Below are 6,159 nucleotides of genomic sequence, written 5' to 3' on the forward strand. Positions count from 1 at the left end.
GATGAACATAATTCAGCTGTCTGTCTATGTTTATCAAGTCAAAGGGGGTTAAATAAAATCACCATAATATAGTAATGAAAGCACTTAATGCACATAACTTGTGCTGAAAGCACCAAACGTGAAACACTCGTACTCGTTTCGTACAGAGACACCAGCGTGAGCTCTCCCTGTGTGTGTGCACAGTGTGGCACGTGGAGCATAGGCTGCGCTGAACATAGGCAAACTTGCATTAACATGATAGGTAGGAGCAGTTACATTCTAGCATATCAGTGATCCATGCAAAATGGGTCACTGGGAGATTTAGAGACTGTATCTTTCAATCCAAGCCAAAGAGATCTATCAAGGCACGCTGACATGAAGCACAACTGACACCCCTCGAGGCACCTTCAGAGCGGTGAGAGGTAGTGATGCCAAAGGATGTCAGCTGGCAATTTCAGAGACAATGCCTATACATAATCTCAGAGGAAAAAGAAAAAAAGATTTTGCTTCCTCTTACTCTCGGGAAAAAAAAGCAATCAGTCAATCTCATTCCCCCAGAAGAGTTAACAGGTCTCCAAAATGCTCTATCACATCGGAGGTCTCTCACAAGCACTCAGCAAGGGAGTCGTGGTTCAACATCTCACTGCCAGAGAACGTGGGAGTCTCACAGCGCTCTGCCTGCAGCAAGGCACTTCGGGTGCTTACAGCCCCTGGGGGGTTAGTACGTGCACAAGGAAGGCTAAGGTACTTAAAACAAAGCCAGAAGTCCAGGGGATTTCTACACATAGGGAAATTCAAAAGGCCTGGGGTTTGTAATCTTCTCCCAGCCCAAATCCTCAGCCCTGTGAGGCGATGGAGCCACTCTCTGGATCCTACGAGAATTTCAGGGAAGCAATAGTCCTGCTGCTCCCCTCATCCTACACAGAGCCAGGCCATGGTCGATGGCAGGTGAAGGCTGGGGAACTCGTTGCACCCCTCCTGGTCTGCTAGAAGCTGCTCGCCACCCTCCTTGCTGCCCAGCCGGCTCCCTGGCCTGCCTATGGCAAACCAGCCCGGCAGCCTCGCAGCAGAGGCAGCACTGGTAACCGGCACAGCAAGACCTGAAAGGAGATGTCAGCCCATGCCCTGCGGCTGCTGCAGCCCCACGGCGCACCAGCGTCTCCTCGGAGGCAGGCTGTCAGCACATGTCTGTGCACCAGGGGTTGGGAACATCAGCGTGCTGGTTCAGGAGGTGATTTTTTTTTGTGTTCCTCACTGACATAACCAGCTGGCAAGACATCGTGGTGTAGACCAAGCCTTCGTTTGCTTTGAGAGGAACTTGGTGTTTTCCCTACCGGTAAGGACCAAAGTACCACCTAAAGTCAGCCTGCACTGCCGAGCTCTGCCCCCACGGTGACTAAGCGGTGCTTGAGAAACACCCCCTCGCTGGCACCCGTGTGCTGAGGAAAGCCCTGGTGCAGGCATAGCTGGGGCAGCAGCAAGCGCCTCGCCGGCTGCCCCGATGGCGCCCATGGCAGTGGCGTCCCTGTGGGCGACGCTCGCGCTCGCGGGCTGAGTGCAAATGAAGGTGGGAGGCTACGGTGACGGGATGACACATTTTAAGGACACGCTCTGCTCATCCTGGGTTCCCCTGTGGCTGCAGAACCGGGCAGCGTTCAAACCTCACACCTGGCAAACAGTGCTCGGCATCACGGGAGAGGCCTCGGAGCCGGGGGAGAAGCCCAGACCTCATGTTGCCGTAATTTTGTGCGTTTAGAAAAGATGTTTAATTTTCTTTATGTAAATATTTTTGCGTTTCATGTTGAATAGACTAGAAGCTTCTAGAAAAAGTTTCACAAACAAACAACTGCATCTGGATTTTTTTAAATGAATTTTTTATACAGATGTTGATGCCTTTATTTTGAATGTATAATAAACATTTTTTAATCTAAGTATTTGCTTCTTTAATAACTTAAACAAAGCTAATAATTTCTTTGGCTAATAGCTACCCCATTTTGCTGTAATTACACTGTTCTAAAAAGGAAAAAAAAAGCAACAAAAGCTTCTGTAATTAGGGTGGAAAAGAGATTGTGCGAGGAGGGAAATGTCAGCTGGGAACATAGTACAGTACTGATATAAAAGCTACATATGCCTAAACCTTCATGTAATGATACTTTTCAGTAAACAAATTCCCTCCTCTACTGTAAAAGACTACATGCAGTTAAAATGTTAAAAACAGAGAGTTATTAATAGGTTCTCAACCAATGGAGAAGCGTAGCTGACTACAACTCTTAACTGCAAACTGTTTTTCTTGTGATTTTTTTGGCTGCTACGTTGCTTTTTTGCGTTACCTCAACTCGTTTGCTCCTCCGGAGCGCCCCAACGAGGACGCAGCAGCGGGGCGCGCTCGGCCCCGACCGACAGCAGCACCCCCGGGGCAGCCAGGGCTGTGGCGCCAGCGCGGGAGGCTGCCCACCGCCCGCCCAGCCACTCCAGCTTGGGCTCTGGGCTGCTGCGCCCACGCCGCCAACTGTGCACCAGACCCTGGGTAAAGTCAGCATTAAAGTCGGCATTAACAGCTCCTAATTTCCACGTAGACACACCATCGATTAGTGGGCTGGGCAGGGACGGACTGACAGAGGGTGAAAAGCAGTGGGCAGGGAAAATGAGGTCTAGGCTAGCGAAGAGAAAGAAGCTGACAGGAGAGATTGATGTAAGTGAGTTTGGAAAGGGTAGGTTCAAAAAGAGGGAAAAAGTTTGAGTAATTTTGCCCAGAAGGAGAGAGGTTGAAACACAGGATGAGGCACACGAGGCAAAAGAGACACAGCAAGGAGAAAGTGGGGCAGGCGATCGGGGGACAGGGCGCGCGGGAGGTGGGAGGCAGGGTCTGCACGGCCGAGGAGGCCGCGGCGAGCGCCCAGGCTCTGGGAGGGGACATGCAGCAGAGCAGCGAGGAGAAAGCAGGAGGGAAAAGCAGAGGGGGAGGGAGAAAAAGTACAAAAAATAATGGATTTTGACAGGATATACTCAAAGGGAGTGGATTTATTCCTTCGGCATTCCCGCTAGCGCAAAGCAGCCTTGTGTCACGCTCCTGGGGCGCTGCTGCAACGTCTCCCACTCAGATGAGGGCTGTGCCTGGCCCTGAGGTGACGCTGGGATGATGGCAGTGCCAGCAAAGCTACACTGGTATCGGGAGCGCCTGTCTGGAACAGCACAGATTGCTGTTGCTGTACAAGAGATCACATCGTAGGAAAGCATCCTGCACGCCCGGCTGTACTGAACAGCTCTACCCTCTACTGTGGACAGCACTCACTTCAGCAACTAATGCAGACAGAGCTCAGTTTGCAGATGAAACCTCAAGGAGCATGAGCTTTTGCCTAATTTGACCCCAAATTGGAGATTGTAGCCACAGCGGATCTTATGATCTGCTGTTTTTTTCCCCCAAATATTTAACACAGATAGTCGTCCTTCCTGTTGCCCCATTACAGCTGCTTATCGTCTCTAGCACAACAAAAGGTGCAGAACGATCAGAGCCAGTAGAGGAGAAGGAGGAGAGGAAAAAAGGTGCAGGGAAAGGGGGAATGGGAGATATAAGAACATGCAGGAGCAGGAGGGAAGTGATTCGGGAAGCTTCAAGAAGCTGCAGACATATACAGCTGTATGCTGTATGCCAGAACAGAACTCCGGAGGAATGAAAGATACTTTATACAGAAACAAATGGCAGTGACAAGGATATTATTGTATTTAGTGTTTGCGTTATGGAATTTGGGATGGCACTTTACAGCTATAAAAAAATGAGCCCTGGCATGAAGATAGCTTTACAGAACCTGTTTCTGTGCAAAACAGGTCTAAAAACAACAAACCATGTATGTATTTTAACATGTTCTTTATTACTGTCTCTGAAACCTCCCAGCGAGAGGTGATATTTTAAACGTGAATGGAAAATGTTAGTGCCATAGGAAAAGACACTGATATTGAAGAGAAATATTAAATCATCCTCTGACATTTTAAGATTATAGCTACTGGTTTAAATTTAAAAGACAATCAAGGGACCTACTGCTAAACATACTTGTCACTGCCTGGATCCAGCTCTTCAGCCTTTGTTCTATCCTCTGATCTTTTGAAATCCTGGGAAGATAAATTTACAGGCTGTGTCTGCTCAGTGGGAAGATTATTAAACAAGAAACCCCAAACAATTAAATCGAACCTTAGCTATACGTAATCATTTTAATTCAGTCTTTGATAGAATTTGTCTGATCCAGTTCTTTCCAAGCTGCGCGCAGAGCTTGGCCTGGGAGAAGCAGAATAAGCCCATATGTAGCCTGACAGGGGTGTTTACTCGAGCGGAGCTATTCCAGCCTCCCTGGGCGCACTTGGTTCTGAGAACAAGAAACGAGGGACACAAAAGGGCCTGGGGACAGGAACTGCGAGAACAATAAGGACAGAGAAACTTAGAGGAAATAACCTACTGGGAGAACAGGAATGCACTGGGAATAGAAAAATTGGTCAGATGGAGAGAAATCAGATATTGGTAAGATGCCCACGGCAAGGGAGCGAGCGATGCCCGTGCAGAGAGGTTTGGAGCAGAGGAGTGGGCAGAGGAGGGAAGACGCGGGCTGCAAGCGTGGGGGGAGAGGGGAGCCCAGGGACGTAGCATGCCAGCGAGGGAAGGGGCGCAAGTCAGCGGGGCTGACGAGAAAAAAGAGCAGATGGCCCTTAGCTAAGCTTTGACCAAGGAGGCTGTTCTTCAGCCAGCAGACCAAAACTTCCGGCTGCAAAAACTTACTTTCCCCTCCCCATCTTGCTGAACTAGAGCAGATGGAGAGACAGGCCTAGTCTACGAAATTTTGGCAGCGTTTGAGGTTGCCTTGTCTGCTGCCATCCACACCAGTGGACACTCACCTGGCTGACTTGGCCCAGGACAGAGCGGGGCCTTTCTGCGGGGTCCCTTCCCCGTCCCGCAGTGGTGGTGGGCTGGGAACCTTCTGCAGAGGTTCCTGAGAGACAACGAGCCGCCCCAAGCAGTAGTGCAGCCATTTCTGCACCTACGGCCCAACCGCAGCCCAAGCGCTGCTGGTTTGGACTCGGTACTCATTAACAGGGTTCAGGCCGCGCGCTTCCTTGCCGCAGGACCGCCAAGTGTCAGGCATGGGGAGGCTGCAGCCCTGTCGGCGTGGGCTCGCTGCGGGCCGCCCCGCGCCAGGAGAGACCTGTCCCTGCGGCGGACAGGCCTCCTTCGCTCTGCTGGGGCCTCGGCAGTGTCGGGGCCAGGCCGGGGAGCCAGCCCTCCCCGCGGACAGGCACGATCGCCCCCGCAGCTCAGGGGCTCCATGGGGCAGCGGGGCAGATTTCACTCTGCTTTTCTAACTTGAATTGGGGAGGAGGAGGAGGAGGAGGAGGAGGAGGAGAAGGAGGGCGGGGGGGAGGGGTTCCCAGCCTAGAAAAAACAGCAAGCCCCCCGAGGTTGCGGGGAGGGTGCTGCTAGCCCCCTCGCAGAGGGCCTGGAGCGCGGGGCGGCAGAGGGAGGGCCGCGCGCCCGAGCCACCCGGCAGCAGCTGCGAGCAAGCGCCTCAGCGCCGGCCGCGCCGTCGGGGGCGGGCAGAGGCGCTGGAGGGGGCGACACGGGCAGGAGCGGGGCCGCGGGGCGAGGCGGGGGGCGGCGGCAGCTCGGGCGCGGAGCGCGGCCCCTCGGACCCCGCCGGCGGGGGGGCGCCGTCCCCGAGCGCGACCCGCGCGGAGCGGCGCGGAGCCGTGCGCTGCCGCGGGGCGGCCGCGACCCCCCGCCGCCGCGTCCCCCTGGGGCGCGGGGCCGGCGAGCAACCCGCCGCGGAGGCCCGGGGCGGGGGGTTATTTATGCCTCGCTGTTTGTTTCCAGAGCTCCCGGGAAAGAGTCGTCTTCTGCAGTATAAAGTCCCTGTCTACGCGGGCGAATTGCCCGTGTTCAAAGTCTAATGGCAGGGGACTATCTAATGCAATCTCCACGCCAGGGATGACTTTTACAATATATGGGCTGATTGCAAATAAGTTACTAATAAGCCGCTTTGGCTTAAGAATGGCTCTATACATTATTTCCTAAGATCTGTTTATTTGCAAATGTTTCTTTCTTTCTCTTCTTTTTAAAAAGTATTTCGTTCGGGAAAATAACAAAAGTACAGAAGTTAATATTTAGACATTCATACTATTAAGTAATAGAGCTATAAC

The sequence above is a fragment of the Dromaius novaehollandiae genome, chromosome 2, assembly GCF_036370855.1.
Source record: "Dromaius novaehollandiae isolate bDroNov1 chromosome 2, bDroNov1.hap1, whole genome shotgun sequence".
Classification (NCBI taxonomy): Eukaryota; Metazoa; Chordata; class Aves; order Casuariiformes; family Dromaiidae; genus Dromaius; species Dromaius novaehollandiae.